This window comes from Oncorhynchus gorbuscha, linkage group LG07 (assembly GCF_021184085.1).
Source record: "Oncorhynchus gorbuscha isolate QuinsamMale2020 ecotype Even-year linkage group LG07, OgorEven_v1.0, whole genome shotgun sequence".
NCBI classification, from domain to species: domain Eukaryota; kingdom Metazoa; phylum Chordata; class Actinopteri; order Salmoniformes; family Salmonidae; genus Oncorhynchus; species Oncorhynchus gorbuscha.
This window is the reverse complement of record NC_060179.1, coordinates 35,589,877-35,610,843: the sequence shown is the minus strand read 5'-3', so window position 1 is coordinate 35,610,843 and position 20,967 is coordinate 35,589,877. Positions and strand designations below refer to the sequence as shown.

Below are 20,967 nucleotides of genomic sequence, written 5' to 3'. Positions count from 1 at the left end.
CTTAAATACAATTAGACGCGACTAGATACAGTTGAAGTCAGACGTTTACATACACTTAGGTTGGCGTCACTAAAACTCGTTTTTCAACCACTTCACACATTTCTTGATAACAAACTATAGTTTTGGCAAGTCGGTTAGGAAATCTACTTTGTGCATGACAAGTAATTTTTCAAACAATTGTTTACAGATTATTTATCTTAAAAATCACCGTATCACAATTCCAGTGGGTCAGAAGTTTACTGTGCCTTTAAACAGCTTGGAAAATTCCAGAAAATGATGTCATGTCTTTAGAAGCTTCTGATAGGCTAATTGACATAATTTGAGACAATTGGTGGTGTACCTGTGGATGTATTTCAAAGCCTACCTTCAAACTCAGGACCTCTTTGCTTGACATCATGGGAAAATCAAAAAAAATTGTAGACCTCCTGGTACATCCTTGGGAGCAATTTCCAAATGCCTGAAGGTACCACATTCATCTGTACAAACAATAGTGCGCAAGTATAAACAGCATGGGACCACGCAGCCGTCATACCGCTCAGGAAGGAGTTATGTTCTGTCTCCTAGAGATGAATGTACTTTGGTGTGAAAAGTGCAGATCAATCCCAGAACAACAGCAAAGGATCTTGTGAAGATGTTGGACGAAGCAGGTACATTACAAAGCCCTGACCTCAATCCTATAGAAAATTTAAGGGCAGAACTGAAAAAGCATACGCATGCAAGGAGGCCTTCAACCTGACTCAGTTACACCAGCTCTGTCAGGAGGAATGGGCCAAAATTCACCCAACTTATTGTGGGAAGCTTGTGGAAGGCTACCAAAAAATGTTTTGACCCGAGTTAATGCAATGCTACCAAATACTAATTGAGTGTATGTAAACTTCTGACCCACTGGGAATGTGGTGAAAGAAATAAAAGCTGAAATAAATGATTCTCTGCTTTTATTCTGACATTTCACATTCTTAAAATAAAGTGATCTAAAACCAAATCAATTGAGGTAGAGGAGGCTGTGGTGATGATGAGCATTAGGAAGCCATTTCTTTTCTACCCCTCGCTAGGCTCGGCACGGTTCGCTGGCTGAAGTAGTGGAGTGGGGCTGTCAGAACCAGCTCCTACCTGTGTGAGTGTGTGTTCAGCATTGGACTGCTTGCACTGTGTAAGCCTAGCACACTCTACTGGTAGCCCATGTCCAGAAACCAAGTACAACAGGCTAAAAGAGTGGTTGTGCAAATCTAACAGGAACAAATACACAATCACAATACACGTGTGATATTGTATGAATTGATTTCACAGGGATGTTTTAATGTGCTGAAGTCTCATGGCCTATGTATTCCATTCAAGGGAATCAATTTGATCATTGCCCATAGGTTTTCACCCATTTACAGTGGACACCAAAATTGGCATTTGTGAACATTGAATTGAATATAAAATCTAGAATTGTTTTACTGAGGGCTTAGATTTGAATGTTTTTTTCAGATACCACTCTATTTAGTTTTTTTCTTCTCTCCACACTGTTATTAAAATCCCAGCATCGTTCCATTCAGTGTGGGTGAGGGCTGTCTGTTGCTGCTGTACAAAACCAACAAAAAGTTAGACAGTCACATAGCGCTGTGGCGACCACGTTTATTGTCATGGCAACCCCTGGAACGTTTTCATAGGATGGTCGAGGACGGGGACGGGGTGGATTGATAATAGGCAGTAGTGGATTAGTATATTGGGAGTGAGTGCAATCGTCATTATGGAGATTACTGCTCAGATAACCTTTTTTCTAAGAATGGAGCAGAATGCATCGTCTCAACAATATCCAATATAGTACAATCGCGCAGACACTCACACACTGTGGAGGCTGTCTAGAGAGGCCCTTCCTTCGCCTGTAAGATGGCATAATAACCTTGAGCTATTTCTATAACAAACTAACATCATTAAGACATTCACATCTACATATTTCACAGGCTCCCTATGGAGAGTTGATATGTTAGATTTTCCTGTATTGAATTACAGTACAGTCATTTAGAAACTAGTGGAAGGCAAGGTGTTGTGTAAAAAAAACTGTCACGTTTAACTGTCTCTGTGTGAAACAGACATGAATGTTAAACCAATTAGGGATTCATTTTAAACCCACTAGGGACATTGTCTGAGTCCCAAATTGTACCATACGCCCTATGTAATGTGCTAGTTTTGATCAGAGTCAACAGGGCTCTGGTCAATAGTAGCACACTTTGTAGGGAATAGGGTGCCATTTGAGAAGCATCCATTTTGATTTAGTCTGTCATAAACAACTGGTACGGGACTGAAGTTCTCTGACCATAATAACACACTATGGAACTGACAGCAGAGAAACAGAGGGATAGGGAGAGAAAGAGGGATGGAATGAGAGAGATAGAGCGGGAGATAAATAAAAGAGAGAGAAACAGACGGTGAGTGGTGAGGAAGTGACAGTGTATAGGCCCATGAGCATCCATGTGTGAATGTAACACCACTCTGAACAGAGACATCCCTCAGTGGGCAGAGAACATAGAGAGAAATAGAGAGGCCTTCAGCTTGACACATCCCAAATGGCACACCATTCCATACATAGTCCATTACTTTTGCCCAGAACCGTATATGTTTCCCTTAAAATTAGTGCACTACATAGGCAATAGGGTGCCATTTGCAACACAGCCCTTTTATAACTTTGGTAATGTGGTGTGTAAAGACAAATTGGGAGTGTTAAGTTATAGACAGAGTTTTCTGTAACTGGTATGGCTGACAACGTGTAAATCATCATCTTATTGTTCCATCATGGGGAGAATTCAGCTGGTGGTGATGACACTGATATTTTAAACTCCAACACATTTAAATTATCCTTCATTATATCCCTCCCACATTCCATCATTACTCATTTCTACACCCTCTCGCTTCCTCCCACATACACTAATTAATACACCCACTCCTACACACCTTACCTCCCTCCCTCCATTCCATTTCCAGTTCTCCCTCACTTATTTGTAAACCCACTCCCTACTACACCTCCTCCCTCTCTCTCTCAGAAATCTTTCCCTGTCCTCATCTCCCGACACGAGTGAAACCAACACCTGTGTCATCATTTAGATAATGACTATAGAGAGAGAAACAGTGTGTGTCGTTAGACTATTGCTATAAGAGAGAGAAACAGAGCGCGCAGCAGGCAGTCTTGTTGCTATAGCCAAGGGATGTTTATCTGCTCGGCTCCGCACTGTTTGTTTCTATTGTCTACGAATCTAGGAGAGGGTGTGTGTGTGTGTGTGTGTGTTTATGCTTTCTGTGCATTTTTGACTCCAAATTCCTTTCTGTGGCTTTAGCAGTCGAGCCGCCTCCCTTTCTTTGCTTGGTTGTTTGCTAAATCTTCTGTAACATTTGTTGTTTTAGGTGGAAACTTTTGATAACGCACCGTATTATATATTTTTTTACCTCTTTCTCCCCAATTTCACAACACCCGTACAGACTCAGGAGAGGCGAAGGTCGAGAGCCTCGCATCCTCCGAAACACAACCAAACCAAGCTGCACTGCTTCTTCACACAATGCCCACTTAACCCGGAAGCCAGCACAGCAATGTGTGGGTGGAAACACTGTACACCTGGCAAGCATGTCAGCGTGTACTGCGCCCGGCCTGTCACCGGAGTCGCTATTGCGCAATGGGACAAGGACATCCCTGCTGGTCAAACCCTCCCCTAACCCAGACAGAGCCTGGACTCGAACCCAGAATCTCTAGTGGCACAGCCAGCACTGTGATGCATTGCCTTAGTCCACTGCGCCACTCGGGATGCCCTTGCACCTTATTTTTTTATCACCCAGAGTTACTGCCTTAATCCACAACCATTCAGCAAATTCGGGTGCATCTATTGTATCTGTTTACTGTAGCTGAAACCCTCACAACAGGCTGCGTACAAAGGCAGCCTTTGGTCACTGATTCCACTCCCTGCATCCCAAATGAAACCCTATTCCATATATAATGTACTACTTTTACCAGGGCCCTTAGGGCCATATAGGGAGCAAAGCGGTCTGAGCCAAAGGGCTAACAAAATCGGCAGCACGCATCTCTCTCTGTGTAGAAACACAGACTCCCGCATCACACACACACCCCTGCATCACACACACACAAATACAAACAAAAACACAAAAACACACACACACACAAAAACAGAGTTTCCGTTAGCCAGCTTTGGGCCGATAAAACGATTGCAAAGCTGATAAATAAAATTGGCACCGTCACAATTGTCCAGTAGAAGAAATGTTATCCCATTGCAAAATAATGGATTTTAGCCTACTCGTTGATTGAAATATAGCTGTCAATGTAGTGCGAGAACTGCTGATACAGCTGTTTGTTGCCGTTGGAATGAAACACGTGCTTTAATAAGCACAATCATCGCACAACAATTCTAAAGGCAATCGCATGCAGACTTCAGCGCATCACACACCACTTTGCTATCAGCTCGAGGCAGTATGCATTTTGAAAACATATACTTAATTGTTTGAAACCTGAACATGAAGTGCGTCACTCCATGGCGGCAGGTAGCCTAGTGGTTAGAGCGTTGGGCCAGTAACCAGCAGGTAGCCTAGTGGTTAGAGCGTTGGGCCAGTAACCAGCAGGTAGCCTAGTGGTTAGAGCGTTGGGCCAGTAACCAGCAGGTAGCCTAATGGTTAGAGCATTGGGCCAGTAACCAGCAGGTAGCCTAGTGGTTAGAGCGTTGGGCCAGTAACCAGCAGGTAGCCTAGTGGTTAGAGCGTTGGGCCAGAAACCAAAAGGTTGCTGGATTGAATCCCCAAGTTGACAAGGTGGAAATCTGTCGTTCTGCCACTGAGCAAGGCAGTTAACCCACTGGGCGCTGAAGATATGGATGTCCATTAAGGCAGCCCCCCGCACCTCTCTGATTCAGAGGGATTGGGTTAAATACGGAAAATATATTTCAGTTGAATACATTCAGTTGGACAACTTACTAGGTACCCCCTTTCCCCTAACTTCAAAGTTGCCTAGCAAATATCCAACCAACTTAATATTGTTTAATAAAGACTTCCATATGACATTGAAACTAGTAGCGTTTTTCTCTCATGTTCTATTTGTTTTTAAATCAACTTTCTTTCATCCTCCAGTAGCCAAAGGCACAATCCTAGTCATATTAGCAACCCATGCTAGCCTATTTAGATTGGATTTTTATGTAACAGGAGATTTGGTGTTTTCCTGCTAATTGAATGGAACTGTCATGTTTGTCATTTATTGTCATGTCTTGTCCCTGTGCTCCCCATGCTATTCGTTTCCCTCTGCTGGTCTTGTTTGGTTCTATCCCTCTCTCTCCCCCTCCCTCTCTCACTCTCTCGCTCTCTCTTCTCTCTGTCGTTCCGTTCCTGCTCCCAGCTGTTCCTATTCCCCTAATCATCATTTAGTCTTCCCACACCTGTTCCCGATCCTTTCCCCTGATTAGAGTCCCTATTTATTCCTTTGTGATCCGTTCCTGTTCCGTCGGTTCCTTGTATTGTATTCACCATGCTGTGATTGCGTTTCGCCTGTCCTGTCGTGTTTTCGCCGTGATTGTGTATCACCCTGTCCTGTCGTGTTTTGTGCCTTCATCAGACGCTGCGTGTGAGCAGGTGTCTCAGTCGACTACGGCCTGCGCCTACCCGGCGACCTGCAGTCTGTGGCCGCTTCTCCAGTTGTTTTCCCTCTACAATCTAGAGGATTTCTGTTATTCCGTTTTGAACATTAATAAACTCTGTTTCTGTTAAGTCGCGTTTGGGTCCTCTTTCACCTGCATGACAGAAGGAACCGACCAAGGAATGGACCCAGCGACTTCAGACGCTCGTTACACTGCCGTCGAGATCCAAGGAGCCATGCTCGGCAGACACGAGCAGGAATTGTCTGCTGCTCGCCATGCCGTGGAGAACCTGGCCGCTCAGGTTTCCGACCTCTCTGGACAGTTCCAGAGTCTACGTCTCGTGCCACCTGTTACTCCCTGGCCTGCCGAGCCTCCAGAACCCAGGGTTAATAACCCACCTTGCTACTCCGGCAGCCCACTGAGTGCCGCTCCTTTCTCACGCAGTGTGAGATTGTGTTCTCTCTCCAACCCCACACATACTCTAGAGAGAGAGCTCGGGTTGCTTACGTCATTTCACTCCTTACTGGCCGGGCTCGAGAATGGGGCACAGCTATCTGGGAGGCAAGGGCTGATTGCTCTAACAGATTCCAGAACTTTAAAGAGGAGATGATTCGGGTTTTTGACCGTTCAGTTTTTGGTGGGGAGGCTTCTAGGGCCCTGGCTTCCTTATGCCAAGGTGAACGGTCCATAACGGATTATTCCATTGAGTTTCGCACTCTTGCTGCCTCTAGTGAGTGGAACGAGCCGGCGCTGCTCGCTAGGGACTCCACGCAGTGGTTAAGGATGAGATTCTCTCCCGGGAGGTTCCATCAGATGTGGATTCTTTGATTGCCCTCGCCATCCGCATAGAACGACGGGTAGATCTTCGTCACCGGGCTCGTGGAGGAGAGCTCGCATCAACGGTGTTTCCCTGCTCCGCATCGCAACCATCTCCCTCCTCTGGCTTTGAGACTGAGCCCATGCAGCTGGGAGGGATTCGCATCTCGAATAAGGAGAGGGAACGGAGGATCACCAACCGCCTGTGCCTCTATTGCGGAGTTGCTGGACATTTTGTTAATTCATGTCCAGTAAGAGGCCAGAGTCCATCAGTAAGCGGAGGGCTACTGGTGAGCGCTACTACTCAGGTCCCTTCATCTAGATCTTGTACTACTATGTCGGTCCATCTACGCTGGACCGGTTCGGGTGCTACATGCAGTGCTTTGATTGACTCTGGGGCTGAGGGTTGTTTCATGGACGAAGCATGGGTTCGGAAACATAACATTCCTTTCAGACCGTTAGACAGGCCTACGCCCATGTTTGCCTTAGATGGTAGTCATCTTCCCAGTATCAAATTTGAGACACTACCTTTAACTCTCACAGTATCTGGTAACCACAGTGAGACTATTTCTTTTTTGATTTTCCATTCACCGTTTACACCTGTTGTTTTGGGTCATCCCTGGCTAGTATGTCATAATCCTTCTATTAATTGGTCTAGTAATTCTATCCTATCCTGGAACGTTTCTTGTCATGTGAAGTGTTTAATGTCTGCCATCCCTCCCGTTTCTTCTGTTCCTACTTCTCAGGAGGAACCTGGCGATTTGACAGGAGTGCCGGAGGAATATCATGATCTGCGCACGGTCTTCAGTCGGTCCCGAGCCAACTCCCTTCCTCCTCACCGGTCGTATGATTGTAGTATTGATCTCCTTCCGGGGACCACTCCTCCTCGAGGTAGACTATACTCTCTGTCGGCTCCCGAACGTAAGGCTCTCGAGGATTATTTGTCTGTGTCTCTTGACGCCGGTACCGTTGTGCCTTCTTCTTCTCCGGCCGGGGCGGGGTTCTTTTTGTTAAAAAGAAGGACGGTACTCTGCGCCCCCTGCGTGGATTATCGAGGGCTGAATGACATAACGGTTAAGAATCGTTATCCGCTTCCCCTTATGTCATCAGCCTTCGAGATTCTGCAGGGAGCCAGGTGCTTTACTAAGTTGGACCTTCGTAACGCTTACCATCTCGTGCGCATCAGAGAGGGGGACAGTGGAAAACGGCGTTTAACACTCCGTTAGGGCATTTTGAGTACCGGGTTCTGCCGTTCGGTCTCGCCAATGCGCCAGCTGTTTTTCAGGCATTAGTTAATGATGTTCTGAGAGACATGCTGAACATTTTTGTTTTTGTCTATCTTGACGATATCCTGATTTTTTCTCCGTCACTCGAGATTCATGTTCAGCACGTTCGACGTGTTCTACAGCGCCTTTTAGAGAATTGTCTCTACGTAAAGGCTGAGAAGTGCTCTTTTCATGTCTCCTCCGTTACTTTTCTCGGTTCCGTTATTTCCGCTGAAGGCATTCAGATGGATTCCGCTAAGGTCCAACTGTCAGTGATTGGCCCGTTCCAAGGTCACGTGTCGAGTTGCAGCGCTTTTTAGGTTTCGCTAATTTCTATCGGCGTTTCATTCGTAATTTCGGTCAAGTTGCTGCCCCTCTCACAGCTCTTACTTCTGTTAAGACGTGTTTTAAGTGGTCCGGTTCCGCCCAGGGAGCTTTTGATCTTCTAAAAGAACGTTTTACGTCCGCTCCTATCCTCGTTACTCCTGACGTCACTAGACAATTCATTGTCGAGGTTGACGCTTCAGAGGTAGGCGTGGGAGCCATCCTATCCCAGCGCTTCCAGTCTGACGATAAGGTTCATCCTTGCGCTTATTTTTCTCATCGCCTGTCGCCATCTGAGCGCAACTATGATGTGGGTAACCGTGAACTGCTCGCCATCCGCTTAGCCCTAGGCGAATGGCGACAGTGGTTAGCTGGTCATCCCGGTGTTCGAGGCACTCTTGCGTCTATTCGCCAGCGCTTCGCCAGCGCTTTTGGTGGCCGACTCAGGAGCGTGACACGCGCCGTTTCGTGGCTGCTTGTTCGGACTGCGCGCAGACTAAGTCGGGTAACTCTCCTCCTGCCGGTCGTCTCAGACCGCTCCCCATTCCTTCTCGACCATGGTCTCACATTGCCTTAGACTTCATTACCGGTCTGCCTTTGTCTGCGGGGAAGACTGTGATTCTGACGGTTGTCGATAGGTTCTCTAAGGCGGCACATTTCATTCCCCTCGCTAAACTTCCTTCCGCTAAGGAGACGGCACAAATCATTATTGAGAATGTATTCAGAATTCATGGCCTCCCGTTAGACGCCGTTTCAGACAGAGGCCCGCAATTCACGTCACAGTTTTGGAGGGAGTTCTGTCGTTTGATTGGTGCGTCCGTCAGTCTCTCTTCCGGGTTTCATCCCCAGTCTAACGGTCAAGCAGAGAGGGCCAATCAGACGATTGGTCGCATACTACGCAGCCTTTCTTTCAGAAACCCTGCGTCTTGGGCAGAACAGCTCCCTGGGCAGAATACGCTCACAATTCGCTTCCTTCGTCTGCTACCGGGTTATCTCCGTTTCAGAGTAGTCTGGGTTACCAGCCTCCTCTGTTCTCATCCCAGCTTGCCGAGTCCAGCGTTCCCTCCGCTCAAGCGTTTGTCCAACGTTGTGAGCGCACCTGGAGGAGGGTGAGGTCTGCACTTTGCCGTTACAGGGCACAGACGGTGAGAGCCGCCAATAAACGCAGGATTAAGAGTCCAAGGTATTGTTGCGGCCAGAGAGTGTGGCTTTCCACTCGCAACCTTCCTCTTACGACAGCTTCTCGTAAGTTGACTCCGCGGTTCATTGGTCCGTTCCGTGTCTCCCAGGTCGTCAATCCTGTCGCTGTGCGACTGCTTCTTCCGCGACATCTTCGTCGCGTCCATCCTGTCTTCCATGTCTCCTGTGTTAAGCCCTTTCTTCGCACCCCCGTTCGTCTTCCCTCCCCCTCCCGTCCTTGTCGAGAGCGCACCTATTTACAAGGTACATAAGATTATGGACATGCGTTCTCGGGACGGGGTCACCAATACCTAGTGGATTGGGAGGGTTACGGTCCTGAGGAGAGGAGTTGGGTTCCGTCTCGGGACGTGCTGGACCGTTCGCTCATCGATGATTTCCTCCGTTGCCGCCAGGATTCCTCCTCGAGTGCGCCAGGAGGCGCTCGGTGAGTGGGGGGTACTGTCATGTTTGTCATTTATTGTCATGTCTTGTCCCTGTGCTCCCCATGCTATTCGTTTCCCTCTGCTGGTCTTGTTTGGTTCTATCCCTCTCTCTCCCCCTCCCTCTCTCACTCTCTCGCTCTCTCTTCTCTCTGTCGTTCCGTTCCTGCTCCCAGCTGTTCCTATTCCCCTAATCATCATTTAGTCTTCCCACACCTGTTCCCGATCCTTTCCCTGATTAGAGTCCCTATTTATTCCTTTGTGATCCGTTCCTGTTCCGTCGGTTCCTTGTATTGTATTCACCATGCTGTGATTGCGTTTCGCCCTGTCCTGTCGTGTTTTCGCCGTGATTGTGTATCACCCTGTCCTGTCGTGTTTTGTGCCTTCATCAGACGCTGCGTGTGAGCAGGTGTCTCAGTCGACTACGGCCTGCGCCTACCCGAAGCGACCTGCAGTCTGTGGCCGCTTCTCCAGTTGTTTTCCCCTCTACAATCTAGAGGATTTCTGTTATTCCGTTTTGAACATTAATAAACTCTGTTTCTGTTAAGTCGCGTTTGGGTCCTCTTTCACCTGCATGACAGGAACGGCCAGTTGCGCGTAGCCTATTAGTTGCTGAACAACTAATAGTTTTCAACATCTGATCTGTTGCATGCCTCATTGCTTTTTAACGTTTTTTGGATGTCGCCTAGGCTTAGCGGTTGTATTGAATTTGGGATCTATGATTCTTTTTTTTTAAAGAAGCTAATAATCGACTGTGGCCAAATTATGTTTTCTGGTATTGTAGCCTATTTTGAATGGTTTTCATTTTTTTCTGTATAGACAGGGGTATTCTAATTATATATGCCATTTAGGCTATACAATTTTGGGAATTTAATTCTATTTACTTTAGGGACAGTTTGCCCTAGCCTTGTGGGCGTGCCACCTATTTATTCCATCTTCAAATTGCTCCTTGAAATTCAGTAAGAATGATGCACGCCATTGCATGTTCTGTTAAGACAGAACTCCCATAAACTAAATGTGATTTCTGTCATTCTGAGAACTGTGGTAGACACCCTAATCTGGTTATGCAACCAATGAATATGTGTCCAACCAATGAATATGTGTCCAACCAATGACTATGTTTCCCAACCAATGAATATGTGTCCAAATTAAAATGCTGCCGGTCAAATGTCCAGCTCCACGTTTTCCTGATGGAAACCCTGACACGCACACACTCTGTAAAAACACAGACCCTGCATCACACACAAACTCAATAGACTGTCGTTAAGCTGCATGGCCAGAGGGAAGTCATAGACAGAACCAAGGACGTTGAATCAATCCACACTACGAAAGTAGAACTCAGGTGCGCACACACACACACACACACACACACACACACACACACACACACACACACACACACACACACACACACACACACACACACACACACACACACACACACACACACACACACACACACACACACACACACACACACACACACACACACACACACACGTGCCAACACACACATCGTACAAACGTTTCTCACACACAAGGGGGAGGAAGTAGGAACACTGCATTAGACAGTATTAGTCATTTAGTGATTAAGTGATTGTACCTCTCCATTGAAAAGCAGCCTCCTAAACAGCTGCTGTGGTTCCTCTACACCGCCCTCCAAATCAAATAAACTAAAGGAGAGACAGAATAAAGGGAGGGAAAAAATAGAGAAGGTAGGATGAGATTAATGAAAAATATAGAATACTCAGATAGGGAAAATATATGTTTGGTTTAGGAACGATGTTGGCTAGGCATACACACACTCCTCGGGAGGGATGACAAATCACGTGTGCTTTTTAATACAACATTTCCTTCGTTCAAAGTTGAGCAATCACTGTTTGACAACCACTTTCCAGATGGAAAAGTTGACATTAATTGAACTCTGCAGAATTTGTTATAATTGCTTTATTAAAAGTTTCTTTTTTTTTTTTGCATAGCTTTTCATGTTAAAATGACCACTGGATGTATGTGTGTCCCACCTCTGTGTGTGAGTGCGCGTCAGCCCCCTCTGTCACAGAGTGCAGTAGGAGGCAAGGAGAAATGGCATGGCTTCATCACCACAGTGACAGGAGATGAAACTAACCAAGGTCACATAAACAACATGACTTAGATGTGCTGTGCAAACACCTCTCATATGAACGCCGAACACACAAATGCGCCTGTACACACACACACACACACAATCACAACTCTCATACGAGCTGCACACACACACACACACACACACACACACACACACACACGGGGAGACAGTGTACAATGTTTTAAAATGTTCAAAAGATACACACTTGAGAGGAAACATACACATAAACAAGGAGACAAACAAAAAAAAACAAATTGTTTTCTGTCACAGCACGCAGCAAGTGCATCTGCTGTGTTGTAATAATACCTCTCTCTCCCTCCATCTCTATATCCACCTCTCTCTTTTATCCCCACATCTCACTCTCCTTCTTCATTGTTCTCTTTCTGTCTCTCCCTCTGTGTCTCTCTCTCCGGTGTACTGAAGGAGCTGCTTCGGCACACAAACCAGTGTTTGAGAACACCAATCATTTACTCTCGACAAAAGTTGTTCTTGTTCGTTAGGGCTTTTATTAACATTGATGTGTTGCAATCTTCTTCTGTTAAGTTGCCTACAACTTCGTCCCACATCACCTAAGAATGGTTCATTCAATTTAGAAAAAGCAATAAAAACCTGGCATAATTGAAAATACGATTGTGCAGCGCGTCTTTGATGTGCGCAAATGAGCTCATTTGGAGATGGTTGTGATGTGTGGTTTTGCTCAAAGTGTCTTTATAAACGACATCAAACGCAGATATGTTAGATTCATCCTTCAGGAAAGGAAACAGCTTTCAGATGGCTAACAGGCCCATTGCCTCACACACACACACACACACACACACACACACACACACACACACACACACACACACACACACACACACACACACACACACACACACACACACACACACACACACACACACACACACACACACACACACACACACACACACACACACACACACACACACACACACACAAAGCATCTTATCTGTGATGAAACCCCTTCCAGCTGCCTCGGAGGTCGAGACCTCTAATCTTGCCATGACAGCGTGAGTGTTTCCGTGTATGCGTGCCCACTAGACCCTCACTGCAAGGGGACCAAAGAGGTTCCTCTAAAGGACACCTTCCCACTCCTATATTTGTGCTGAGATTGGTGGTTTGACCATGATTCGACCACAACTTTGGAGATGCTCCTACACAGAAGATGGTTCTTCAACACGTTAAACGCCATGCATTTGATCCATTTGATCTATTCCAGAGCTGTACACCCGATTCAACTTTTCAACAAATCATCTAGCCCTTGGTTAGTGAGTCCGGTGTGGTAAGTCAGGGCTACAAGGAAACTGTGAAAAGCCTGGGGGTCCGCGAGGAGAGTTGAGATCCACCGCGTCTAAAGGATATCCTCCCACTTCCAGATTAGTGGCTTGACCACAGCTCTGGATGCTCCAACACAGCAGATGTTTCCTCTGAAGATTATAAGGCAGCTATGAGGAGAAACACACCCCTGGCTGCTTTCTCTCTCTACAGGTATATTTCTTATTGATATTGACTGTACAATACAATATAGGCTACATTTCAAGAGCTAAGGGCTTTTCCTGTGGTTTCGGTGATCCATCACTGATACTGACTCCCTGGAAGTTACAGAAAGTCGAAGTTATGGACGGAAGGTTGACGATTCAAAGAGTTTTGCCTCTTATTGCATTTCTCAAACTTTCCCAAGAATCGGGGAGTGGGAACCTCAAGGGGAAGGAAAAATGTATTAAAACATCTCAAAGTAACACCTTCGGTGTCAATCAAAGAGCCAGTAGATGAAAATTAAGATAATTTTAGAGAGGGATGGAAATAGACTCAGAGAGAGCGCGAGAGCTAGAGAGAGAGCACTTTGACAAGAATTCTGTCCGTGGAAAGATTACCCTGCAGCGGTCTGACCAATCGCACAACATGCAGTGATCATTAGATGGAGCCAGTCAAGTCAGGCCATCCATCGTCAAGCTAACCAGCCTGGCTGCTGCCTTCTACAACTTACAATACCTGCCACCTGAAAGAGAGAGAGATACAGACATAAACACAGAGATAGAGACACAGAGAGAGAAACTTTTGTCAAAAGTAGTACACTATGTAGGAATTAGAATGTTATTTGGGATGCGGCCACAATCGGAGACCCAGGCAGCAGATGCATATCATGTCCTCAGGAGCCGCCCCTCCCCCCGAGTCAGTAAGTAACCTTGACTTACGTCATGACCTGGCCAGAACAACCCATACAGCATCTGTACAGTTTCAGATTTATACCCAGGACGTTACTGAAGCCAGAACACATAGGTTTATTTTGCATAAAAAAAATGGCACCCTATTCCCTTTAAAGTGCACTACCTTTGACCAGGACCCATAAAGCTCTGTTCAAAAGCAATGCACTATAAAGGGAATTTGGTGCAATTTGTGATCCAGGTCAGGGCTATTCGTGTCATTAACGACTATAATATGCCTGTTGTCTTTGTGTCAGATTTAGGGAAAGGCAGGTGCTACATTTACATTAGTAATTTAGCAGTGGCTCTTATCCAGAGCGCCTGTATAGGCAGGCATGCTTCTGTGCAGCTGCACGCTACAGTTCTCTTTAGGGAAAAACATTGAAATACTGAGACGCCCTTCTGATAAACAGGGTCCGGAGCTCAAAATATCCGACAGTCACATTAATAACTTCAAATGAATTATTCAAAAAAGCTCAGGCTCTAATCCATCAAATAGAAATAAAGCAGTTTCTCCCTCTCTCCTCCTCTCTCTCTCTTTGCTCCGGCCCGGCAGCCCAACCAAACGACATGCAAAACTGTGCAGGCGCATTAATGACAAAATAAACGGAACAAGAAAATAAATGGAACTTTTGTCGTCGACGCACCAAGACCGCTGATTGCATTCCCACATCAAACATCTTAACTATTCCAAACTAAAAGGGGTTGAGGGAAACAAAGGAGAGAGAGGGTGAGAGAAGAAAAACAAGAGAAAAAAGGGTGAGAGAAAAACAGTGGAAAAAAACAGAGAGAGTGAGAGAGAGGAACCGAACAAAGATAACTATCCCTCCATTGCTACCATCCACAGCAATTAACAATGGAGCTGTGCTCGCTCAATAAATTCACCGTCTCTGCATTGTGCAAATCTGACATTCAGACGAGTGAAACATAATCCTCTTCTCTGCTCTCTTAATAGGAAGAGTGTTGAGATTGAAGAGCGTTGAGGCTGAACAGAGAGAGAGAGAGAGAGAGAGAGAGAGAGAGAGAGAGAGAGAGAGAGAGACAGAGAGAGAGTGAGGGAGAGAAACTCATAATGATCCACCATCTGCATCATGGCAGTGCCTGGTGGCTGCTGGCACACTATAATCCACAGATCAAATACACAAGGAAATTAGGGCCATAAAACAGAACGTAGCTCTTTTCTTCTTCTTTTTCAATTCTTTCCTCTTTTCAAGCGGTTCAATAGGATGGAAGGAAGGAAAGAAGACGAGAGGGCTTATCAGTCATGACCTCATAGAGAGGAGTGGAGGATGGAGGGAGGGGGAGAGAAAGCTTGCGGCAGCCCCATTGAAAAGGTAAGAAAGTATTTTGTTTACATTACAAGAGGTAAAGAGAGAGAAATGAGAGAAAACCAAGACACAGGAGAATGTGAACTGGGCGAACTGGGCCAAAATAACCCAAATGAGAATGGAACACTCTGCCAGGAAGTTTAATGACAAGAGATCAAAACAGCTCAATTTTCCATTGAACACTTTGAATAATGCAGGGTTGCAGGCGTCCATTTGCATTACAGATGCCGCTTTGCCTTTCCACCTCTCTCTCTCCCTTCCTCCCTCCATTCTTTCCCTCCTCTCCCTTCCTCACTCCCCGCCAAAGAGTGGCCCTGCTTCAGGGCAAGCAGATATAGACATTGCATGTGGGTGCGTGCGTTTGTACCACAGTGAGACAGGAGAGTCAGTCGGTCTATGCAAAGTAGGAGATTATCTGCCGCTTCCGATTGCTTCCTGCATAGCCAGGGTTTAAAGGTCACCTCGGCACATAAACAAATACAACAAGGGTCACGAAACACATCCAACAACCACTTAAAACCATCCACTCTTGGCTTCGCTCTTCAAATATAGATGTAGATGCATGTCAGATTTCATCTCTCTTCTTAAAAAAAGGACTAATTAAAGAGCCGAGAAAGACATCCGAATTCTATGTGAATAAGAGAAGGCACAGGAAAGATCAGAGATATGCAGAAAAATAATAAGTTCCAAAATGGAAGACACATCTAAAGAAGAAAAGCAACTTGTTCTCAGGGATGTTTGAGTGTGTGTGTGTGTGTGTGTGTGTGTGTGTGTGTGTGTGTGTGTGTGTGTGTGTGTGTGTGTGTGTGTGTGTGTGTGTGTGTGTGTGTGTGTGTGTGTGTGTGTGTGTGTGTGTGTGTGTGTGTGTGTGTGTGTGTGAGTGAGTGAGTGAGACTGTGTGAGTGAGTGTGTATGTGTGTGTGATCCTGAGTGTGTGAGCCTGAGTGTGTGAGCCTGAGTGAGTGAGTGAGTGAGTGAGTGAGTGAGTGAGTGAGTGAGTGAGTGAGTGAGTGAGTGAGTGAGTGAGTGAGTGAGTGAGACTGTGTGAGTGAGTGTGTATGTGTGTGTGATCCTGAGTGTGTGAGCCTGAGTGTGTGAGCCTGAGTGAGTGAGTGAGTGAGTGAGTGAGTGAGTGAGTGAGTGAGTGAGTGAGTGAGTGAGTGAGTGAGTGAGTGAGTGAGTGAGTGAGTGAACAGTGTAAGTAAGTGATGGAGTCTGAGTGAGTGAGTGAATGAATGAGGTCTGTGTGTGTGTGTGTGTGTGTGTGTGTGTGTGTGTGTGTGTGTGTGTGTGTGTGTGTGTGTGTGTGTGTGTGTGTGTGTGTGTGTGTGTGTGTGTGTGTGTGTGTGTGTGTGTGTGTGTGTGTGTGTGTGTGTGTGTGTGTGTGTGTGTGTGTGTGTGTGTGTGTGTGTGTGAGTGAGTGAGAGAGTCTGCGTGAGTGAGAGAGTCTGCGTGAGTGAGTGAGTTTGAGTGAGTGTGTGAGTTTGAGTGAGTGAGTCTGTGTAAGTGAGTGATGGAGTGAGTGAGTGAGTGAGTGAGTTTGTGTGAGTGAGCCTATGTGAGTGATGGAGTGATGAGTCTGAGTGAGTGAGAATGTGAGTTACATTTACATTACATTTAAGTCATTTAGCAGACGCTCTTATCCAGAGCGACTTACAAATTGGTGCATTCACCTTATGACATCCAGTGGAACAGTCACTTTACAATAGTGCATCTAAATCTTAAAGGGGGGGGTGAGAAGGATTACTTATCCTATCCTAGGTATTCCTTAAAGAGGTGGGGTTTCAGGTGTCTCCGGAAGGTGGTGATTGACTCCGCTGTCCTGGCGTCGTGAGGGAGTTTGTTCCACCATTGGGGGGCCAGAGCAGCGAACAGTTTTGACTGGGCTGAGTGGGAACTGTACTTCCTCAGTGGTAGGGAGGCGAGCAGGCCAGAGGTGGATGAACGCAGTGCCCTTGTTTGGGTGTAGGGCCTGATCAGAGCCTGGAGGTACTGAGGTGCCGTTCCCCTCACAGCTCCGTAGGCAAGCACCATGGTCTTGTAGGGGATGCGAGCTTCAACTGAAAGCCAGTGGAGAGAGCGGAGGAGCGGGGTGATGTGAGAGAACTTGGGAAGGTTGAACACCAGACGGGCTGCGGCGTTCTGGATGAGTTGTAGGGGTTTAATGGCACAGGCAGGGAGCCCAGCCAACAGCGAGTTGCAGTAATCCAGATGGGAGATGACAAGTGCCTGGATTAGGACCTGCGCTGCTTCCTGTGTGAGACAGGGTCGTACTCTGCGGATGTTGTAGAGCATGAACCTACAGGAACGGGCCACCGCCTTGATGTTAGTTGAGAACGACAGGGTGTTGTCCAGGATCACGCCAAGGTTCTTAGCGCTCTGGGAGGAGGACACAATGGAGTTGTCAACCGTGATGGCGAGATCATGGAACGGGCAGTCCTTCCCCGGGAGGAAGAGCAGCTCCGTCTTGCCGAGGTTCAGCTTGAGGTGGTGATCCGTCATCCACACTGATATGTCTGCCAGACATGCAGAGATGCGATTCGCCACCTGGTCATCAGAAGGGGGAAAGGAGAAGATTAATTGTGTGTCGTCTGCATAGCAATGATAGGAGAGACCATGTGAGGTTATGACAGAGCCAAGTGACTTGGTGTATAGCGAGAATAGGAGAGGGCCTAGAACAGAGCCCTGGGGACACCAGTGGTGAGAGCGCGTGGTGAGGAGACAGATTCTCGCCACGCCACCTGGTAGGAGCGACCTGTCAGGTAGGACGCAATCCAAGCGTGGGCCGCGCCGGAGATGCCCAACTCGGAGAGGGTGGAGAGGAGGATCTGATGGTTCACAGTATCGAAGGCAGCCGATAGGTCTAGAAGGATGAGAGCAGAGGAGAGAGAGTTAGCTTTAGCAGTGCGGAGCGCCTCCGTGATACAGAGAAGAGCAGTCTCAGTTGAATGACTAGTCTTGAAACCTGACTGATTTGGATCAAGAAGGTCATTCAGAGAGAGATAGCTGGCCAAGGACGGCACGTTCAAGAGTTTTGGAGAGAAAAGAAAGAAGGGATACTGGTCTGTAGTTGTTGACATCGGAGGGATCGAGTGTAGGTTTTTTCAGAAGGGGTGCAACTCTCGCTCTCTTGAAGACGGAAGGGACGTAGCCAGCGGTCAGGGATGAGTTGATGAGCGAGGTGAGGTAAGGGAGAAGGTCTCCGGAAATGGTCTGGAGAAGAGAGGAGGGGATAGGGTCAAGCGGGCAGGTTGTTGGGCTGCCGGCCGTCACAAGACGCGAGATTTCATCTGGAGAGAGAGGGGAGAAAGAGGTCAGAGCACAGGGTAGGGCAGTGTGAGCAGAACCAGCGGTGTCGTTTGACTTAGCAAACGAGGATCGGATGTCGTCGACCTTCTTTTCAAAATGGTTGACGAAGTCATCTGCAGAGAGGGAGGAGGGGGGGGGGGAAGGAGGATTCAGGAGGGAGGAGAAGGTGGCAAAGAGCTTCCTAGGGTTAGAGGCGGATGCTTGGAATTTAGAGTGGTAGAAAGTGGCTTTAGCAGCAGAGACAGAGGAGGAAAATGTAGAGAGGAGGAAGTGAAAGGATGCCAGGTCCGCAGGGAGGCGAGTTTTCCTCCATTTCCGCTCGGCTGCCCGGAGCCCTGTTCTGTGAGCTCGCAATGAGTCGTCGAGCCACGGAGCGGGAGGGGAGGACCGAGCCGGCATGGAGGATAGGGGACATAGAGAGTCAAAGGATGCAGAAAGGGAGGAGAGGAGGGTTGAGGAGGCAGAAGCAGGAGATAGGTTGGAGAAGGTTTGAGCAGAGGGAAGAGATGATAGGATGGAAGAGGAGAGAGTAGCGGGGGAGAGAGAGCGAAGGTTGGGACGGCGCGATACCATCAGAGTAGGGGCAGTGTGGGAGGTGTTGGATGAGAGCGAGAGGGAAAAGGATACAAGGTAGTGGTCGGAGACTTGGAGGGGAGTTGCAATGAGGTTAGTGGAAGAACAGCATCTAGTAAAGAGGAGGTCGAGCGTATTGCCTGCCTTGTGAGTAGGGGGGGAGGGTGAGAGGGTGAGGTCAAAAGAGGAGAGGAGTGGAAAGAAGGAGGCAGAGAGGAATGAGTCAAAGGTAGACGTGGGGAGGTTAAAGTCGCCCAGAACTGTGAGAGGTGAGCCGTCCTCAGGAAAGGAGCTTATCAAGGCATCAAGCTCATTGATGAACTCTCCGAGGGAACCTGGAGGGCGATAAATGATAAGGATGTTAAGCTTGAAAGGGCTGGTAACTGTGACAGCATGGAATTCAAAGGAGGCGATAGACAGATGGGTAAGGGGAGAAAGAGAGAATGACCACTTGGGAGAGATGAGGACCCCGGTGCCACCACCCCGCTGACCAGAAGCTCTCGGGGTGTGCGAGAACACGTGGGCGGACGAAGAGAGAGCAGTAGGAGTAGCAGTGTTGTCTGTGGTGAGTTAGTCTGTGTGAGTGATGGGGTGTGTGTGTGTGTGTGTGTGTGTGTGTGTGTGTGTGTGTGTGTGTGTGTGTGTGTGTGTGTGTGTGTGTGTGTGTGTGTGTGTGTGTGTGTGTGTGTGTGTGTGTGTGTGTGTGTGTGTGTGTGTCTGAGTGTGTGTGTGTGAGTGAGTCTGTGTGTGTGTGAGTGAGTGAGAGAGTCTGTGAGTGAGTGACTGACTGAGTGAGTGAGTGAGTGAGTGAGTGAGTGAGTGAGTGAGTGAGTGAGTGAGTGAGTGATGGAGTCTGAGTGATTGAGTGAGTGAGTGAGTGATGGAGTCTGTGAGTGAGTGAGTGAGTGAGTGAGTGAGTGAGTGAGTGAGTGAGTGAGTGAGTGAGTGAGTGAGTGAGTGAGTGTGTGTGGCTATTTGGTATTTGGTATTTTATTAGAATTAGCAGTTGCAAAAGCAGCAGCTACTCTCCTTGGGGTCCACACAAAACATAATACAGAATGACATAATACAGCACATTATTAGACAAGAACAACTCAAGGACAGAACTACATACATTTTACAGTGGGAGCTGCTCTCTGATAATGTATCTGTTTTACAGGAAATGTGTGTAAAACAGGATGAAATGACAGCCAGCGTGCCCTCGGCCTGTTACTCTAAACTGGGAATGTTTTGTAGAGGAAGGAAGACTCAATGAGAGGACGAGAGAGGGGTATGAGGGAAATAGAGAGAGAGCTAGAGATAGAGAGAGAGGGGGGAGGGGTAAATTGGGGGCACATGAGCCCCTGAATAACCTCAAACCTGAATTAGAGTTGGATAAACCTGGATTGTTTTACAAGGACTCACACATAAAACTACCTTCTACAACACAACCATTTATCCAAAACTTTAAACCTACAACCTTGGATTTTTGACAACTATTAGGATTCTTATTGCATAGGACTACCCAGCAAACTATCTAGCAAACCAACAACCAGTAGAATAAGCACAACAGAAACCTAAACAACCTGCAACTGAGTGAGCAGATCAGTCTGTAGATACTTCTAAGGGTCCAAACACATCAAAAGAATTTGTTCACTGAGAGTACCTAGCACATCAATGTTTTTTTGCGAACAGACAACGCACCAATTTACATGTAGAATCATTACATTTTTTTGGCAGTCAGACATCTAGAGCGGGTGGTCCCTAAAACACAACACACTGAACGATCGGCAGACAGACG

At 47.0% G+C, this 20,967-nt stretch overlaps 1 pseudogene; it reads right to left on the bottom strand.

Moving 5' to 3' along the window:
* Positions 1–20,967, bottom strand: part of LOC124038987 — a 180,483-nt pseudogene that overhangs the window by 66,909 nt on the left and 92,607 nt on the right.